Source organism: Rhinopithecus roxellana, chromosome 14 (assembly GCF_007565055.1).
Source record: "Rhinopithecus roxellana isolate Shanxi Qingling chromosome 14, ASM756505v1, whole genome shotgun sequence".
In the NCBI taxonomy this organism is placed as follows: domain Eukaryota; kingdom Metazoa; phylum Chordata; class Mammalia; order Primates; family Cercopithecidae; genus Rhinopithecus; species Rhinopithecus roxellana.
The window spans coordinates 39,815,813-39,837,257 of NC_044562.1; positions in this window are offsets into that span (position 1 = coordinate 39,815,813).

Consider the following 21,445-nt stretch of genomic DNA (forward strand, 5'->3'; position numbering starts at 1 on the left):
AACCTTACATTTTAATTTTTTTATTTCTAATATCTGAAGCCATTACAGGACTGATATGGAAAGATTGTACGTTATGCTTTTTGTGTGCATTGGAACATTATTGATGAAAAATTTTAAGTCTTGAGTTCTATTTTTTTTTCTGCAGGGAAATTGAATTTATTTTGCAAGTTGCCTGGGGATACTAACAACCTACAGCGACTTTAATCAAAATTTCTCCCTGAAGGATTCTGTGCCATGCAGGGATTCAGGCCATGAGTCCATGTGAGAGATGGTTGAGTTTCTCAGTGGAGACATTTTCCTTCTTTATTCAGAGCAAACATCTGAGCTAAATAGATTTCCTTACTGTCTGCTTTTGTTGAGTTGACCTTTATAGATTGCTTGTTCACTGAGTGTGTAGTCCTTTGATGTACATGAGTTTATACAGGTGTCTCTCTTCTGGCTGTCCTGGCACATTCCTAAGTTTGCTTCTAATTACCCAATATGCCATTAGATTTTCAGTTTGAGAAGACACGAATTTTCAGAACATTTAAGACAGAATGTGTATTATGATTAATGTTTGTTTGGTTTGGCTTTTTGAGGATTTTCCTCACTTTTTGTGAATCTAGTCATGAAATATGAGGTTTTATTTTAGATTTATTTAAATTTTAGAGTTTTGAATTATGCATTTTGAAGTATATATTTTCTCCATGATTACTTCCCAGAAATCAGTTTTTGTCCTTCACAATACCCAGCTGCAACTGCACAGGACTTTATGCATAATATGATCTAAAGATCTTTAGATTTTTATACTTCAACTATGTATGTTGAGGTAACTGGTGGCAATTATTTTTTCTCATCCATTTATTAATTAAAAGAACTTAGTTAAAGTGGTTAGTATAAATTTGGTTCTCAGTACTGATGTTGAATAAGAATGACCCATTGAGATAAAACAATTTGAATACAATTCATTTCCTGATAATGCCTCCCTATGAAATAGAATTAAATTCTGATGACATCTAGATACATTTAGAATATATATAACAAATCAAATATAAAATAAAAAGTTTTTAACATATTGAAATCTTCCATCAGATTAATACTCAATTTTATCCTTTTGTTATTTAAATATGTGTATATAGATATGTACATCTATATGCATGTATATACGCATACATATATTTATATACACACATATATTTATATACATATTTATGTATGTATATATACACATAGGCATTTATATTTAGGGTAAAAATTAGCCTTTAATTGATTTGTATAGAAAATAAGCTGTAGCATTATGCATGTAAAGGTGACCTATTAACAAGCAGAGAGAATATAATTTAATATATTAAGAAGTTCACTTTGATAATAATTTGCAACTTTATTTATTCAACAATTATTACAATATAAAATTGTATCTATTTTTATAGAAGCTTTCTAGAAATTGGAAAGGAAAAATAAACACATTTAAATACAATCTAAGTCTGTGATTCTAGGTTTTCTGATGCAATAATAACCAAATTCTAAAGGTCACTTTTGGTGTCATTTTTTAAGAAGGCACTAGAATAATCAAAAATTCATGGCACTTTGTTTATTACTAAAACACATATTTATGTTATGTTATAATTCAAATCATTTAAGAATCATTCTTAAAATTTTCCATGCATGAACTGATGACTGAACTACACGTTTCTCTTCTTAAACAGATTATTTTGAAGAGTTCCCAATACATATTAAAATGTAAACTAGCTCTTACAATCAACAATATAGAAATGTTAAATGATTAAGCTACATTAGAATTTAATAGAATACATTTTCTTCTTTGAAAATATAACCCATCTTCAAGCTTTCTATATGCTACAAGATTTTTTAACGATATGGTACACATTATATTTACTTTATTTAGAGCAAAATAGGTGACTTTTTCATTTAAGTTAAAAATATAAGACATTGTGTGACAGATGTTTTTTCCTGTAATATTTTAAATAAAACTTTATAGACCCTTATAATTTATAATTAATCTATAATGAAACAACAGTCATTCTGCCATGTTTTCTTAACTGTGTAATGAAATTTAGGTAAAATTCTGCCCCTCAGTATATGCATGTTACATTTCTTTTTGGATAATTATGCTAATAAAATCTTGTCCAACTTAGAAAATACTTTACAAACATAAATTAAATTAAAAATTGAATTTTTTAAACAAATTAGATAAGTTCTTCTGGAACATACTGTTTATTGTATTACGATATTAAGTCGGAGGCAATAAAATTTAATGCAGGTGGTTGCTAATAATAATGATAACTATCATTTATTGAATATATATTGTGTCCTTAAATTAGTCCAGAGTAATGTGCTGTGCACACAGAACTAAGTGTAACATATGGTTTATAAATTATCTATCTATCTAGTCTCCACATTTATGTTTCAGAATAATCTATATGGTATAATTTTGAGATGAGGTAAATAAGGCACAGTTAACTATATTTCCCAAGGTAAGTGACAGAACCGGGAATAAAATGCAAGCAAATGATACAGCAATAAAATAACATTCAACTTTAGAAAAGACCATGTGGATTTGAATTTTGAATTTTCCAGTTAAATTTATGAACTTGGACAAGTCATGTAATATATATAAGCCTCAAATACCTTATCTTTCAATTGGAAATAACAATAGTTACATGACATGATTTGGGTATAGATACAAGAGATATTTGAAATTTAAGCTCTCTCATATAGGGCTAGAAAAGGCTATGTAATGTTATTTGGATATGTAAATATATACATTGTAATTAAATATATTTTAGCTAATAAAATAATTAGTAGTTAGCAATCACTTTAATTGTAAAGAAATACCTCTTTTTGATTGTTATAAGAAGATTTTTTTCCCATTGTTTTTCAAGGAACCCTGAATAATAACAGCATTAATATCATTTGAAATACATAGATGCACATACACAAATATGTATACATATGTACCTTATTTCATTGAATAAAAATATTTTGAATAAGAATTGGTTATGTGCCTGCTTTCATTGCAAAACTGATAGAGACTTTATACTCTCCCTTCTAATACTCCCAATTTAAAGATGACAATTTATCCTTTAAATCCATTCATAAGTTGATCAGTGATCCTAAAATGGTATCATATTCACCTTTGAAATTTTATATTCTGCCTGTGTCATTTACATCGTATATACCATTTACAATGTGTTTCAGCATTTTGTTTCCCAAACAACATCAGGTCTCTTTTTTCCTGATTGGGTGTTATTTAATCCCTTTCTCTTCCTTATTACAGAACATCTGAGAAGAAAATAGCAACAAAATGGTTGCCCACATGGAGTTTCTATTCAAGTGAAAAAAGACACTACATTTTAATTCTTTTTGCATTTGCCTTTTGACCTAGGCATGCAATTCCTCCAGATAGCTGTTCTCAGTCATAGTAATGTTACAGGATTTTGGGGGTGTCAATTATTTTTTGGCAGGAAACCTCTGTGGCTGCAGCGCCTTTGCCTGAGTTCTTGTCCTGCGTCCAGGAAGAATGAGGCAGGCAGACAAGTGAAGGATGAAGAAGAGAAGAGTTTTGTTTAGTGGTAGAATAGATCAGAGGAGATACTACTTATAGTGGGTAGCTCCTCTTTGTAGGAAGGTCATCTTGTGGAGTGTTCAGCTCTCAGCAGAAAGGAGGCACTGGAGATAGTGGCTCCTCTCTCTGCAGGCAGGTTATTCAGACATCTCTGCAGATCTTTGAAACTCTCAGCAAAGAGGGTAGCTAGTCTCTGCAGGTCTCTGAAGCTCTCAGCAGAGAGGGTAAGCTCCTCTCTGTGGGAAGGTCAGCTCTGACAGAGCTGTCAGCAGAGAATAGCTCTCAGCAGAGAGGGTACTCCTGTCTGCAGTTGATCATCCCATTGTCTCTCTGCCTTCTTCTCCTTTGGCCGTCTTCTGCCGTGCTCGGTCTGAGCCCAGGGCTTTTATGAACCTCAGAGGGGAGGAAGTGCATGCTAATTGGTCCATGGGCATCCTTGGGCAGCTAGGAAGAGGCACCATGAGTCCCCACTCCAGTGGGCAATGGGCACCAGGAAGAGGTACCATGAGTCCCCACTCCACTTCAAAGGCCTGAAGGTGGGGCCTTTTCTGGGGACCTACCCCTTTCTGCCCAGGACTCTGCCTTCTGCTGTCATTAATGACCCCAAGGCTTGTCCCCAACCCTGTGCCAAGGTGGGAGAGAGGCCAGGCAGTGGGAGCAGACACCCTGTAGCCTGCAGGGGCAGAGGTGCGGTGGTGGTGGGGGTCCTTCCTGGGGCCCCTGAGGGTGCAGGCTGCAGAGACGCCTGGAACTTGCTCCTAGCGGGGTGGCTGCAGTGCCTAGGAGGGTGGCCGCAGCCACACCCAGGAAGGCAGATCCTGCCTGCTCCCAGCCCTCCCTCAAGAGCACTGGGGTGCTGGGATTCACTTCAGGAAGTTGCACTTCGGGAAGCTGTAGCCCCGCCCAAGAGGGCAGGGCTCCTGCCTGCTCCATAGAGCAGGAGACCTGGGTCTGCAGCTGTGGTTTGGGCACAGGGAGCTCCAGTCCCAATTTAGAAGCGGCAGGGCTCCCACCTGCTCCATGGAGTATGTAGCCCCAGCCGCACCTCCCTGCTGATGCCGGCATGATGGCAGCAGCCACCGCCATCAATAACTAGAATGTTGGTTGAAAACAGGTTGTCAAAGAATAAGCTGCTGCTGCAAACACACTTATCAGCCCTGCAGAGTAAAGTCGTAATCAATAAAATGATATTTGAAATCCTAGACCTACAGCATTTTTTGACTATTTACCTTTTCGCATCTCAACAGAATCTGTTATAATAATAAATTTTATAATCAGGGCAGGAAACATGGCAAAGTTACTAAATAATTGCATATCAAAAAGGTTTTTAGTCATTAATTGCAAGCAACAGATTGGCAGTAATCTGAAAAATTCCTCCTTCTCATTCATTCCAAGATATCAGGCACTTCAACCCTATTAACTGCCATATTTTGAAATAGCTAAATTTTGGCTTTAAATACCAAAAATTAATTTTTTCTTCTTCCAATATTCAGTTAACCAAAAGCAAATTAATGCAAGTATATTATCATATGTGAATACACAATTATTTTTGGAACACCTTTCCTTTCTCTTCTTCCTATGTTCTCCTTTACTCATAGATTTATTATTAGTTGGTACCTGTGCATATCTTTATATCAGCACTTTTAATGGCTTATTGTGTTTGACTATTGATAGTACTAAAGACTGCTCCCTTGCCTTTCTTTCATTTGTAACAAGGAGACATTTCTCTGAGTTGGCTAGATTTAAGGACATTTTATTGGCCACATTTGGTGAACTGAGCTTTAAAATTGCATAGATAAACGGTGATAGCCCTTGTGACTACTGTCTCTCTTTCTCTTTTCTCATTTTTCCACACCCCACCTGCCACTTTGGTAAGAAATGGTTCTTGCTTAAAAGCAGTCAGAAGAGAGCAATCGTTGCTTGCTTCTTCAAAGAGGAGGAGGAGCCACTATTTTCTCCTGTCCATCACTTTTTGGATCCTTTTTCTCCTAGAAGCATAAACAGAAACAATCTAAAAGGTCTTCCCTTGTGGGAGAGCTGACACCTCTCCCTATTTCTTAGATTTCTCCTCTCTCTTTCTCTACTGAACATTTGGGACTAAGCTTCATTTGCCCATCATGGCTAGTCAGCTCTACACATTCTAGACAATAGTTTCTTGATTTTTTTTTCTCTTATTTCTTCTCCTTTAGCATAGACCATTTTCCATAATGGAATAATAAAGGTCAGAACTTTGCCTTTGCCTTAGGAAAATAAACTATAAAACACAACTACCTTGCTACAATTCTACGCATGGACTTGAATAAAACCTAATTTATTAATAAAGTGGTTTTTTTTTAAAATTTGATTGCTAGTCCTCAGCCCAAGCATATATTGACTCTCAGATTTCTTAGGGTTAAATTCTCTCAAGTCAAATTTTAGTATAACTGGTCAAAATACTAATTTATTTTACTAGAACCTCTGATAGAATTTGAACATATAACTAGAGTAACTAAATGGACCTTCTAAATTAGCCATGATAGGGTGGGATTGGGTGGGAAAATGTGAAGAAGGGTACTTGAAGTCAAGACAGGCAGGTGACCTGATCCTTTGTCATGCCCTCTCAAAAAGACTATGGATTCCTTATGACAGACTATACATCAATCACTTTTCCTTATCTTAATCAATCCATCATTGTAACTAGTATATAATGGATGCCAAATACATTAATGAATGGATGTATCAATATACATCTAATTTAAGAATTTGTGCATAGATATTTGACCTTTAAGACCAGATTTGAAGTGATGACCACTTACCTTTCAGGTCTCAGTCCTCAGTTTCTAATGTTCTCATCGTTATTCACTGCTTTTCATCCACATTAGCCTCCCAGAAAAACATTTCCTGTTTTCTGCTAGAATCTTTACCCTTCCTATTTCCTCTGCTTGAAATACATTGTCCCCAAATTTTTACATCCTGATACCTTCTCAATATTTAGGCCTCAGCTAAAATATCACTTCATTAAGGAGAATGTCCCTTATCAGTCTGTCTACGATAGCAACCCCTTGCCAACACCCTGTTGCTCTAGTTAACCTATTGCTTAGTTCTATTTTCTCATTTCATTTATCAACACCTAAACATTATTTTAGTTAAATATTTGGTTATTACTTCACTAGGGAAGAGACATTTTCTTTTTTATCCAAACATTACCTTTGGACAGTGCCTTACATACAGAAGATATGCAATAAACAATTCTTGATTTCTTGAGTGAATGAATAAATGTGTGTGTGTGAGTGTGTGTGTGTGTGTGTGTGTGTGTGTACATGTGTATGTATGTAGGCAGTGGTGTGCTAATAGGTGTTTAAGAACTGGCTCCCTGGGAAATAAACGGTCCTGTTTTATAGCACTTGCTAATTTCCATGGGGTAATACTTTTACTATTCGAGCTACCAATGTGACATCACAGAACTTAGAGTTGGGAAGATATGAAAACAATTATTCCTTTTGATTCAGTACGAGTCAACTTGAGCTAGCTCCAGCGTATTAAATCTATGTTTCATCCATCAAATAGATGTTTATTAACAGACATTAGGATGTGTAGCTTTTAATTGCTTCTAAAATCTAGCCCCAACCTATATTTTTCAATCTGTTTGCTGCCAATTTACTGGACCAGCTGATTACATGTGCTCAATAGGTTGTTAATTTTCCATTTGCATGTCCCTTCCTCATCTGCCTAGCAAATATCTAATAGTGTAAGACAAACTCAAGAGTAATTTGCGTTTCAGTTTCCACCAAATTAACATGTCTTTTTCTAAGTAGTTAAACAACGATTCGATTTATCTATGTTTTTCAGGTAGTAGAATGCCCAATATGTAAGGGAATTTAAAAATATTTCCTTAATTTATTGGCCCTTAATATTTTAGTGGTTTCCAAATGAAATGAAAATTTAACTCATAAAAAGAAATGAAACCAATACATGCTTTCTTCTCAATAAGAAAGCATAACTTTTTATAACCTTATGTTTTTTTAGTGAATAGCAAATTTTGATGCACAGCTCCACAGCAAGATGAAGAGACAGATAAGTCTTTCCTTAAGAGTTAGAGGTGGTAACTCATTAGCAAAACATAAAGGAAGACTAAGTGAAAGAAGCATCTACACTCCTACTCTTGCTGTGCTTCCATTTAAACCACTCAGCAAGGTGTATGCCAAAAGAATTTTAAAATTCAACCTTTGAAAAATGGTTGGTCACAATCACCATATGTACTATGAAGAGTTAGTTATGAAGTATGATTCATAGTTTTATTTAAAAATGAATCTCCATCCTTAAAATGTCACAGCCCACTTACCAGAATTCTTAATGGATAAGTTCTGTAACCAGAGCTGAAGTTAATAGCAAAGCATAATCTTTCTTTACACTCAAACTTTGTAGATAGTAATGCATGCATTATAGAGCAGGATTCCATTATTCATAGGTCAGTTAGCCAAATGTCACAGTAACATCTAAATAAACAATATCATCATTTCTGAAGGAAAAAAAAAAGAAAGCACCTCACATGATTTTGAAGAGAATTGAAAATTAATCCTTGTGAAAGGCCATCGAAAGGAACTCACTAATTAATAAGATCTTTGTGGGAAATACAAACAAAAGATTTTATTAATCAATGTTAATTTACACTAAAAGAAGGATAGGTAGCTATCTATGTGACGAAAGATTCGCAAAAAAAGGCCGGGCGAGGTGGCTCAAGCCTGTAGTCGCAGCACTTTGGGAGGCCGAGACGGGCGGATCACGAAGTCAGGAGATCAAGACCATCCTGGCTAACCCGGTGAAACTCCGTCTCTACCAAAAAATACAAAAAACTAGCCGGGCTACTGGGGAGGCTGAGGCAGGAGAATGGCGTAAACCCAGGAGGCGGAGCTTGCAGTGAGCTGAGATCCGGCCACTGCACTCCAGCCTGGGCGACAGAGACTCCACCTCAAAAAAAAAAAAAAAAAAAAAAAAAAAAAGATTCGCAAAAAACCCTCCACTATATAAAGAATTTTAAAAGTATATGATTATTTACAAGAACTATGTTTTATTATGTTCTCTGAATTAGTGAACTAATTTTTTATTGTTGTATAACAGATGACTACAAATTTGGCAGCTTGAAACAACACATATTTATTATCTCACAGTTTCTGTGGTAATAATTACAGCCAAGGTTTAGGTAAGTCTTTTTTTCTTTAAACTGTCTTAACTCTTACCATGATATCTACTTTTTAAATAGATTTTTAAGTATAAATTGTAGCATTGTTATCTATAAGCATTATGCTGGACAGCAGATCTCTATAACTTATTCATCTTTCATTAATGAAATTTTATACCCCATCAACAACTCTCCATTTCCCTCAACCTCCAGTCCCTGGAAGCTGCACTCAGCTTACACTAACAGCCTGGATCCCACACCTGCCAAGGGTGAACCAAGTATGATAGTTACATTATAAAAGAAGTTTTATTTTGGGGGGTGGGTGTGGTGGCTCACGCCTATAATCTCAGCACTTTGGGAGGCCAAGGTGGGAGGATCACTTGAGCCCAGGAGTTCGAGAATATCCTGAGCAACATAGCGAGACCCTGTCTCTACGAAAAAAAAAAAAAAAAAAAGAAGGAAATGAAGCTGCCTTCATTTTCTATCTCTTCTACTTCACTAACCTGACAAACCTCCTTAAACATCTACTCCCACTTTCCTCAGACTTTCCTTTTTAAAATAACCAGAGTAGTTTTGAAAAACACAAATGGAATCACATTATTCTTGGATTTAAAAGCCACAATTCTATTGCTTGTTTCTATGAATTTGACTATTTTTAGGTATGTTTTCCACTCAAGGTCTCACAAGGCTAAAACCAAGGAGTTGGTCAGATCATGTTGTTTTTTGAAGGCTATACTGGAGAAAAATCCACTTCCAAGTTCACTCTTTTCACAGAATTAATTTCCTTATGGCTGTGCGACAGAGGGTCTGCCTTCTTACTGACTGTTGTCCAGAGGCCACCCTGAGGGCCTAGACACCTCCTATAGTTACACTTCCCTTCCTTGTGGCTCTCTTCTAAGGCAGTTTACAAGATGGCAGTTTGCATCGTCAAGGCTAGCAGAAGAGTATCTCTAATGCGTTTTGTACTTAACAGCATCATCTTTGCCTTTTAATGTAACAAAATCAAGAAGATATAATCCAATCACTTTTGCTACATTCTATTGGCTAGAAGTAAGTTACTGGACCACCAATATTCAAAAAGAGGGAATTATATAAGAAGTCACTCACTGAGGGTCACCTTGTTGTGCTGGTGCCATACCCTTATAATATTACAGCAGCTTACTTCCTGTAACTTGGAGAGAAGTGAGTACAGAATGCTGATAGAAGGAAACCAGACATTCTATCGTAAAAATATTTTCACAGTACATTAGCTCTAAACTATCTCAATCTCTCCCCAACCATTTAACCAAAAATAAAAGAGTCAATTGTCAAATTTTAAAGATAATTTTGTTTTGTTCCATGAAGGCTAATATACTAGAGATATTCTGTGACATTCTGTTTACTGGAAAAATAAAAGCAAGGTCTTGTTCACCAATTAAATTATTGAGAAAAATGAAGGTCTAAATGTTTACTGTTTGGTGTACTTAAATAGTACCCATTATTACTTGCCCACAAAATTAGGTCATCAATAAAATACAATGAGTTGTTTGACAATGAAAAATATCAGGAGTTTGTGGCTTATGCAGATATTTAATGGTATATTTTTAGAAAGCTATGTTTTCTCATATATTATCAATTTGTAACTGGCATCACTTTAATTTATTTCACCACGCTAAGTTCAACAAAATCAATCAGGCACCATACTCACTTGCTTTGGAATTCTTTACTTGAAAATTATTTCTTCCCTCTTCTGCCCTTTCACTCCAGTGCTTTGTGTTCCCTATGTATTTTCACTGTTACTATTTTAGCGTAGCGGTGGTATGCATTAGCAATTTTCTTGAATAAGGCAAGGCACACCATGAGTTTCAGCATTCGGATTAACTGCTTGCTTTAGTTGGTGATTATTTCTCTTTCAGTACTGATGTGAGGTACAGAGGTGAGAAAAATAACAGAAAAAATGATAGCATTTTTCTTCAACTAATAACAGGTAGTGGAGATTCACGATAGTTGAAACAGACAGACACAATAAAGCAATTGAATTTTTATTTCCTTTTAAAGTTTAGCTTCTGGCACTCAACTAATACAAATTCACACATAGATGAGGTAGAATAGAGGCTGGGATAAAGTAGATTGAGAAACCTTGACAACAATAAAAAAAACCTCATTTTATTTTTATTTGACTTTCAACCAAGAGACCAAGTGTTGAAATCAAAACAAACCCTAAGGCTTATACTTGCAGTACCTAATGTACTCAACAAAGCAGCAGCTTGCAGTATTATATGAGTAAACAGCTTTTTGCCTGATGTAGAAAATAAAGCAAAAACTCTAAACAAATTCTGTCCAAATTTGAATGACAAATTTTGATAGTCTAGAAAGAAAAACAACAAAATAAAAACTTAAACTAATAATCAGATAGACAAAAATACAAAGCTACTTTTGCTTGTGAAGGTAAATCCTAAATATGTAAGATTTATGTATATGTTATTACTTATCAATAAATTCTATGAACTGGCCTTTTAAAAATTAAGTTAACTGTTAAATGGAGTTACATGAAACCATTTTTAGATAATAATTGGTGATAAAAAATGTCATTATCTGACTTATTTCTTAATATAGGCAAATATGCAATATTTCACATTATTTTTCATTAATATTTTCATAATAGTAATGAAAAATCATGAAGCCTGTTATAAATTCACAAAAATCCAAAATGGTTATCACTATGATCATCATATAGTTTCCATCTATGGCATTTGGATTTTTATTTGTGAAGACTATTTAAATGCATATTTTTTGATCTGTGAAATTAAGAGAAAGTTGATTTAGTTAAAGTGAGTACATAATAACTTAATTGTTTGATAAAGTTAATTTTCCAAAGTTTAGGGTATTAAATAAATGAAAAAAATAAATAAAGTCCAACAACTGCTAAGTGCAAAACAATACATTTGGGAAAAATAGACAAGCAAGAAAAATTGACAAAGTGCAATTAACAATTCAAATTTAATGTATTTAAAACTGAATTTATGATCTACTCCTCTAAATGCAATCTTCTCCCCAAAGCTTTCAATCCCAGTAAATGACAGTTTCATTTTTCATGAGTAGAAATCTGGGCATCATTATTTACACCTCAGTCTCACACTCTGTTCACACCCAATCTATCACCGAGTCCTGCTCTTTTATTTTATTCTGCTTGTATCTCAAGCGGGTCCTCTTTCTCTCATTGTTACTACTATCACCTTACCCCAAGCTGCCTTCATTTACAATCTCTTCTACTTCACTAACCTGACAAAACCTCTTTAAACATCTGCTCCCACTTTCCTCAGACTTTCCTTTTTAAAATGACCAGAGTAGTTTTGAAAAATACAAATGGAATCACCTTATTCTTGGATTTAAAAGCCTACTAATGGCTGTTTTTTTAAATAAACTAAAGATTATGTTTGTAATTTTAAATACAGCTGACAGATTTCAACATGTTCTTGTCCTGGAATATCCCCAGCCTTTTCAAGCCATGTCCTTTTTGTTCACACTGCTTCTGTCATACCATTATTGCCACATTTATCTTACTATCTAGGACCTTCTCTCTTCCCAGTCTTTTCACTTGACATATTCTTACTTATCTTCTGGTATTTGATCAGATGTCACTTTATTCTTCAACCTATTATAGATTGTTTCCTGTTATGTCCTTGCATATCACATGGTTTTAATTACATTTCATTATATCATTTTCATTTTAGTATTTTTGTGTGATTGTTAGTTTACTGTTATTATCTTCCACCAGCTTTTAAGGAGAATAAACCCAGAAAATTTATTGTGTTCCTTGCCATATCCTCAGTATCTGGCACTGGTTTAGTTTATAATAAGCAATGAAAATTTTCGGATAAACTAGTAAGGGGCTAAGCATTAGCATGTGTTATAAAGATATAATATTCAAATAAATTTTGCTATTATCTAGCATAGTAAATTTTGAAAAAAAATAGAACTATGGGAATGTAAAATTGTAATAAATTTTTAAGTCACCTAGGTCATCTTTCTTTTCTTAGTACCCACACCTCAGAGATGATTAGTGTGGGAAAGAGTTTCTGGAGTGCCAGATGAGTTGGCCTGCCCTATGTGAGAAACCCTTGGGGAGTCATGGGCGGCCTCTGAGGAGAAAAGTCTCCTTATTGCCTTCATGTCTTTATGCACCGAGAGCATAACAGCTCCATAGCATTCCACAGGTTGATCAGGGAGATAACACTCCCTTGAAGCAGTGGAGTATAATCAAACATCTTGGCTTCTCCTGAAACCCACTCCCACCTATTTCAATTCCCATAAGTTAAAGATCTTAAGTAGTTTAGACACACACCTTTGCTCGAGGAAATTCACAGAAACTGCCACTGCAGTACACCTTATTGAATGACTCATAAGTTCTCCTTCACTAATTAATCCTTTTCCTCATCCCTTCCTACCCCATCCATCTGCCCTAAGAACAAAGAGCTTGTAAAGCAATAAATTAGGTGGAGCCGAAGAGTTCTGGGCTCGCCTTTTAAACACTTACTCTGTCTCTTTGTAACTCCTTTGGCTCTGATGGACTTGAGGTACCCACTGGGTGGTGTGGGGCTGGTTTCCCCAACAATTAGAGGTTTATTAGATATCATAAAACTAATTAAAGACAAGGCAAGGACAAAAAATGAAGTCTTGTGTTTTCTAGTGGAGTATTGTGCACTGGTACTTAGTATCTTATTATCATGTTTAAGTACATGTCTTTACCCCCCTCCGTTTTTTAAATAATATGAGTATCACTTTTATATCTACAACTCTTTACAGTTAATTATTTTTTCCTGTGGGAAACTAGTCTTTGATTTCCAAAATACCACCAAGTCTCATTTTTCTACATCTCTGACCAATATTCTTCCTTTTTTTTTTTTTTTTTGGCTTGCTTTTAAAAAACAATTTATTGAGGTATTATTAACACACAAAAAGCTGTAGATATTTAATGTATGCAACTCAATGTGTTTGAGGATAAACCTATGAAACCAGCACCATCATCAGGCCATTAACACATCTGTCACCTCCCAGTTTCCTCCCACCCCTATTAATACCTGAATGTTTGTACCCTTTGACCATCATCTCTCTATTTCCCCCTTTAGCAGCCTCTGGCAACCACCATTCTATCAATGCTTCTCTGTGTTTGAGTATTTTAGAATCCACATATAAATTAAACCATATAGTATTTGTCTTTCTATGTCTGGTTTATTCCCCCGGATGGATCTGAAGAACATTATGCTTGCTTTTTAAATGTAGCTGCTACTCAAAATTCTGTTCTTATTATCCAACATATTTCATATTTTGTAACATTTTGTCGCAGGGTCCTTGGGGTGTTGCTTTGCCATCCTGAAACATTTGTGGCTGGTGGTGCCTTTGCCCAAGTTTTGCACAGGCCCACTGGACTCATTCTGTCCACTCAGCCTGGCAAGCTGCACTCAGCTTGCACTACCAGCCTGGATCCCACACCTGCCAAGGGTGAACCAAGTGCAGAGAGGTGAGGAGTTCATGAGGGAGTGAACACAGGGTCCAGCCACTGCACACAGCCAGGTACGTGGGCTGCATCAGGGAGGACAGCTCTAGTGCCAGCATGGGCGTTGGCTCCCTGCAAAGCTACATCTGGACCAGTCGTACTGCAAGTGGCTTCCACTGCTGGCACCAGGGAATGCGGAGGTGCCTGGAAGCTTGAAGGCACTGGGAACTGCAGAATCCCAAAGAGGGTGTCATGGCCCTGGCTTGGGGATCTCCTAGGTCTGGGTTCCTCAAAGGGCTGCATCTCTTCTCTCTTTCTTTCTTTTCTCCTTTTGTCATCCACAATGTGGCAAGCAAGGGGCATATTTCAGCGCCGTTTGTGTTACAGCTCTTTTAATTCTGCCATTCAGCAGGCCCCACGTTTGTGCTAGGAAGAATGAGGTATGTGGAAAACTGAAGGATGAGCAAAGTGAAGAGGTGCTTTATTGAGCAACAGTAAAGCTCTCAGGAGACCCAAAGAGGATAGCTCCTTTCTGCAGGCAGGTCATCCCAATGAGTTCAGCTCTCAGCAGAGAGGAAACCTGGAATGGGTAGCTCCTTTCTGCAGGCAGGTCACCCCATCATCTGTGCAGCCCTCCACAGAGAGGAGACCTGAAGTAAGTAGCAGCTCCTATCCACAGAAAAAACATCCCATCATCTGCCCAAGTCTGGCTGAGTCCAGGGTTTTTATGGGCTTCAGATGGGAGGAAGTGCATGCAGATTGGTCCATGGGCAGCCATGGGCAAGCCTGGAAAAAGCAGCATAAGTTCTCACTCAAGTCTGAGGAACTGGCAGCCTGGCCCCAAGCTTCAAATCATCCCTGGCTTGAAGTTGGGACTTCACTGGGGATGCACTCCTTTCTGTCCCGGAGCCTGTCTACCTCCTGCTGCCATCATCCTGCCATATACAATGACCATGGTGCCAAGGCTTCATTCCAAGGGGTATGTGCAGGCCCGTGCTGAGCTGCCCTCTGTCCCCCTCAGACTTCCTCCTGTGCTTGTTGGTGCTGAAAGCCCTGAGGCGGCTGAGGCAGCAGGGGTCTGGCACGTCAGCACTGCTCCAAATGCTCGCATACCTGGTCGGGTCACACAAGCACCTGGGCTCATCTTCAACTTTGCTCTGACATTGAAGTGTGCCAGGAGCGAGGAGAGTCCGGGCAACAGGAGGAAGCACTTTTGAGTCTGTTGGAGTAGGGGACTTCCCAGGCGCCGAAGAGCGCAGGGATCTGTGGGTTTGCAGCTGCACCTGAGAGGGTGAGGCTTTCATCCTGTCAACTCGGAAGAGGGCAAGGCTTCCACCTATGCCCGGTTCCCGCTGGCTTTATGGAGTCAATTTTTTATAATTCTCTGTGAACTTTATCACTTAAATACTTCCAGATCTTCCCCTTGCTCTCTATTACCACTGCCACTGCCATTCTCTGTTGCTGCAGATCACTCAGCTGGATTATTCCATCAATTGGTGAAACTGTTTCTAATTATGTCCCCCTTAAACCACATTTCATGTTACATACAGATTCATTTTTAAACTAAATGTTTATTAGGATGGATTTTTTTTTTCTTTCTAATGATCATTAAGAAACAACATGGATGAACCTTGAAAACATGCTAAGTGAAATAAGCCAGTCATACAAGGACAGATACTATTTACAGGTTCTATTTATATGAGGTATCTAAAAAAGTGAAACTCACAGTAGCAAATAATAGAATAATGGTTGCCAGGGAATAAAGTAAGGTGAAAGAGAGAGTGGCTAATCAACAAGTGTAAAATTTCAATTATGCAAGATAAGTACTAGACATATAATGTATAACCTAGTGCCTATAGATAACAATACGATTTTACTCTTAAAAATCTGTTGAGTGAGGCCGGGCGCGGTGGCTCAAGCCTGTAATCCCAGCACTTTGGGAGGCCGAGACGGGTGGATCACGAGGTCAGGAGATCGAGACCATCCTGGCTACCATGGTGAAACCCCGTCTCTACTAAAAAATACAAAAAAGTAGCCGGGCGAGGTGGCGGGCGCCTGTAGTCCCAGCTACTCGGGAGGCTGAGGCAGGAGAATGGCGTAAACCTGGGAGGCAGAGCTTGCAGTGAGCTGAGATCCGGCCACTACACTCCAGCCTGGGCGAGAGAGCGAGACTCTGTCTCAAAAAAAAAAAAAAAAAAAAAAAAAATCTGTTGAGTGTAGCTCTCATGTTACGTGACCTTCTGGCAGTAATTCTTTTTTTTTTTTTTTTTTTTTTTTTTTGAGACAGAGTCTCGCTCTCTTGCCCAGGCTGGAGTGCAGTGGTGCCGGATCTCAACTCACTGCAAGCTCCGCCTCCCAGGTTCACGCCATTTTCCTGCCTCAGCCTTCCAAGTAGCTGGGACTACAGGCACCCGCCACCTCGCCCGGCTAGTTTTGTGTGTGTGTGTGTGTGTGTGTGTGTGTGTGTGTGTGTGTGTTTGTATTTTTAGTAGAGACGGGGTTTCACCGTGTTAGCCAGGATGGTGTCTATCTCCTGACCTCGTGATCCTCCTGCATTGGCCTCCCAAAGTGCTGGAATTACAGGCATGAGCCATTGCACCTGGCCTTCTCACAGTAATTTTTTTTTTTTTTAAAGTTTGTGATGGAATTTTCTTGAATTAAATGTTTTATCAGTAAATATTCACTTGTCTTTTCATAAAATGCAAACGTCTTTGTATTCCTCAATATTTTGGGTCACAAGTAAAAAAAAAAATTCAAACGAGATTGAATGAAGAAAAAGAATGTATTAGTTCATGGAATCTAAGGAAGGAGTCAACCACAGGAATGACAAGGATAACTGTGAACATCACATATAACTGAACAGAATATGGGGACTCAAATACCATCAAGATATTCTCCCCTTTGTACTCTAAGACTCTCTCTCACCTTGTACTCACTCTTTCAAAAAGAAAGGAGGGCAATTACCACCAAAGCAAATAAATAACAGAAAAAGAAATAGCTAACAGAATCACAAAGCTTGGATATAAATCCAACATGTATAAAGACTTAAGCAATTAAATACTGGTTTACATATATAAATATATGGAATTGCTTAAGTTTATATATACATATAAAACTGTCCTATGTTAGCCATATTATACTACAAAGTTTGAGCTTCATTTTCTCTCTAATGGTATAAGTTGACTTGCAAGAAAAGCTGCAAACATCTTTCAAAGAAAAAAACTGAATTGTGGTTTCAGAAAATATTTACAGTACAATGTTGTTCTTGCAGTTTTGTTCAATAAAGGACTACTGTGCTGCTGTTGCTCAAGATGTGAAGCTAGATCTCTTTCCTACTGTTGCTTTGTTAGCACAGTCAGGCAATTGACAATGGCATCCAAAAGAAAGTAGCATTTCTCAATACTCCTTAATTTACATATGTAGCTAAATAATTTAACACAGTATGTGTTTGAATCTTATTTGCTTCCTTTCTTACATACATAAAATATATGGTTTCTAAATTGGTTTAATGGAAACAATTATCAGAACAATATTCACTGGAAGTGGTGTGCATGAGGAAAATCTATAAAAATAGAAAATACATTTTTGTAGATAGAGTTGTACAACCATTTTAGCTCAAGAAATAAGCAGACCAGCACTAAGTGATTGAATAGCAACCATATTAATCTATCTTGGATTCAACGTATTCTAGTAGAATGTAAACTCCTTGAGAATAGCTGGAACTTTGTTTTCTTCAATAGTAAATTTCCATTGCCACAAACAAGTAAATATGTGCCTATCATTTCACTTATATATGTGCTAATTACTGTTCTGACTTCCAATTTTATTCTCTTTTTAAAAAAATCACTAATACTTCTGGGTTTAGAGAACAATAAATCAACAACATTTAGATTCAGTAGCTCCTCTCAAAACCTTACACATATAGCTGGTGAATATTTAAGCTATATCAAGGTGAGCTCTTCTTCTCCATAAATCAAAAAACAGTTTGTAAAAATAGCAGTAGAATTTATTTGTCAGCAGTTTAAAAGTCATGATAATCAACCATCTACAGCAATTGGGCCATTCATATATGAATACATGCACCAAAGGCCCTCTGGATCTGAAGACTTTGTGCTTCCCAGTAATTGCTGAGTTGCTAGAATATGAAGAAAAACTGTTTCCTCGATTTCAACTCCATCCGTCTTGGCAACTCTGGTTGTTCCCAAAAATATGGAACAACTTTCCTGCTCTTTCTTTCCATGCCAAATGTATATCCTCGTTTTCCCCCTGTAAACTCGAATTTCATACCTCATAGCTTTACAGAGTAAAGCAACTCTGCTAATTTTTTTTACAGGGATAAGAATAGAGATGCTATTAAGAGATGCAGCCTGTGGAAAGCATTCCCTATTTAATAAATGGTGTTGGGAAAACTGGTTAGCCATATGCAGAAAACTGAAACTGGAACCCTTCCCTACACCTTATACAAAAATTAACTCAAGATGGATTAAAGACTTAAATGTAAGGCCTAAAACCTTAAAAACCCTAGAAAGAAACCTGGGCAATACCATTCAGGACATAGGCATGGACAAAGGCTTCATGACTAAAACACCAAGAGCAATGGCAGCAAAAGCCAAAATTGACAAATGAGATGTAATTAAACTAAAGAGCTTCTGCACAGCAAAAGAAATTATCATCAGTGTGAAAAGGCAACCTATAGAATGGGAGAAAACTTTTGCAATCTATCTATCTGACAAAGAGCTAATATCCCGAATCTACTGAGAACTTAAACACATTTACAAACAAACAAACAACCCCTTCAAAAAGTGAGAGAAGGACACGAACAGACACTTCTCAATAAGACATTTATGTGGCCATCAGACATGAAAAACAGCTCATCATCACTGGTGTTAGAGAAATACAAATCAAAACTGCAATGAGATACCATCTCATGCCAGTTAGAATGGCAATTACTAAAAAGTCAGGAAACAACAGATGCTGGAGAGGATGTGGAGAAACAGGAATGCTTTTACACTGTTGGTGGGAGTGTAAACTAGTTCAACCATTGTGGGAGACAGTGTGGCAATTTCTCAAGGATCTAGAACCAGAAATACCATTTGACCCAGCAATCTCATTACTGGGTATATACCCAAAGGATTATAAATCATTCTACTATAAAGACATACGCACACATATGTTTATTGCAGCACTGTTCACAATAGCAAAGACTTGGAACCAACCAAAATGCCTGTCAATGATATACTCGATAAAGAAAATTTGGCACATAGACACCATGAAATACTATGCAGCCATAAAAAAGAATGAGTGCATGTTCTTTCAGGGACATAGATGAAGCTGGAAACCATCATTCTCAGCAAATTAACACAGAACCAGAAAACAAAACACTGCATGTTCTCACTTACAAGTGGGAGTAGAACAATGGGAACACATGGACACAAGGAGAGGAACATCACACACTGGGGCCTATCGGGGTGGGTGGCTAGGGGAGGGATAGCATTAGGAGAAATACCTAATGTAGGTGATGAGTTGATGGGTGCAGAAAACCACCATGGCATGTGTATACCTGTGCAACAAACCTGCACATTCTGCAAATGTATTCCAGAACTTAAAGTTATAATTTAAAAAAATAATAATAGTAAAAATAAAAATAAAAGAGATGCAATGAGTGACTCACTCTTGCAATCCCAGCACTTTGGGAGGCCGAGGCAGGTGCATCACCTGAGGTCAGGAGTTTGAGACCAGCCTGACCTATATGGTGAAACCCTGTCTCTACTAAAAATACAGAAATTAGCCGGGTGTAGTGGCATGCACCTGTAGCCCTAGGAACTTGGGAGGCAGAGACAGGAGAATTGCTTGAACCTGGGAGGTGGAGGTTGCAGTGAGCCATGATCACACCACTTCATTCCAGCCTGGGTGACAGAGTGAGACTCTGTCTCATAAAAATAAATAAATTAAATAAATAAAAATAAAATAAATTAAATAAAAATGCTTAGGAAGAGAAAGTATTAAAAATAGGTAGGATGACGCTGACAAATAAAGGCCCTCGTGAAACTTTTATGTTGTTTGAGATATAACATAGGAGCATGGAAGGTAAGAGGGTTTATAAAACAAACATCAGCAGAAAGTATGTGGAATCATTCCTATATGCAATTCTACTTGATCTCTCATTTGTGCAATTACAGAAATATATTCTCAACCAATATTTCTCAGTATTATAGTTTCACTACATTTTATATGAGGTCTCATACAATCTCAAAATTCAAGTTACGTCGCATAATCTCAAGTTGAATAAACCTAAAGGAAAAGACGAAACCAGTATCTTTCCTAAAGCATTATCTAGGCAAAATGTGAGTTTCTTCAGAAGCTCAAGAAAAATTATATATATTTCAAGATACAAGTGTATTAGAAATGTAAGAACCTAGACATGATTTTGAAAAGTATTGTAAAGTTCAAAAGGATTTGTTAAAATAACCAAGTGGAAAAAGGTATAGAAAGAAAATGTGATTCAAAGTTGCTTCTGGATCTCTCTATTGGCTGAAACACCTATGGTAAAGACTAAAACTTAGCTCATATTAAATCTGCATTTAAAAAAATGAAGATTTAAAAACAGTAAGTAGAAATTCTTCACGGCTTTTTGTAAATTGTCTAATGATGTCTTTTAAATATTACTCACTGGTGATTATGCTTGGAAACACTAGTCAATTGTGGGCTAACAGCAGATTTTAAAAACTGTAGGCAGAAGTCATCCTGGAAGTAAATGCTAAATAATTAGTTTCTGTGTATAATTCACAGAGACACTAATTATATAAAGATAAGACATAAAACTAATTATTTAAATTCAATATAAAGTCACAACTTTTCTTCCCCCTTATTTTCTTATATTGTCTATTAAACAATATTGTGAGAGATAATCCCAGCATTCAAGATCTACCAGTTTTCACAGCGATGTGTTTTTCTTGCCTTTCTTTTATCATAATGCATCCATTTACAAAGACAATTTCTAGAAAATACTCAAGTTTTCTTGGTTCTGTTACTTTCACTTAGATTTTACCTTGCCTTGATCTGTTCACATCTTCACATTTTTAATAATCACAAACATATACTATCCCCAAATCTCACCTGTTTTCCTCAGCAGGAAGTAACTATCTACTCATATCAATAATTCCAAAATGTTTATCATTTGTATGCCACTTATTACATTATTTCTGTTAAGAATAATGTGTCTATGGTTTTATGACCTCTGCTACTA